Source organism: Equus caballus, chromosome 2 (assembly GCF_041296265.1).
Source record: "Equus caballus isolate H_3958 breed thoroughbred chromosome 2, TB-T2T, whole genome shotgun sequence".
NCBI classification, from domain to species: Eukaryota; Metazoa; Chordata; class Mammalia; order Perissodactyla; family Equidae; genus Equus; species Equus caballus.
The window spans coordinates 28,004,409-28,004,733 of record NC_091685.1 but is presented as its reverse complement, the minus strand read 5'-3'; positions in this window follow the sequence as shown (position 1 = coordinate 28,004,733).

Here is a 325-nt window from a genome sequence, read left to right as displayed (position 1 = left end):
TTTCTCGAGTTTTGAATTTCCCTCAACTGCATTTTTAAAAACAAATCTATCAATCTACATCAGACACTAACTCTTACTGGCCTTTCTCTAGTTAAACCCAATAAAGTAGTACTATTCCCTAAGGATCCTCGTTTCCCACCAGTATACCCAGAGAAAGATTCTCCCAAGAGCAGGCCGGACTCACTGCGTGGCTGGGACAATGGGGGGGTTTCTAAGAACTTAGGTCACACTGCTGTTCCTGCTATCTTAACGAACTGTCAAGAGAACACTGAATACCTGACATCCCAGGTGACCGCAAACACCTGAAACGCAAGGGCCTCCTGCT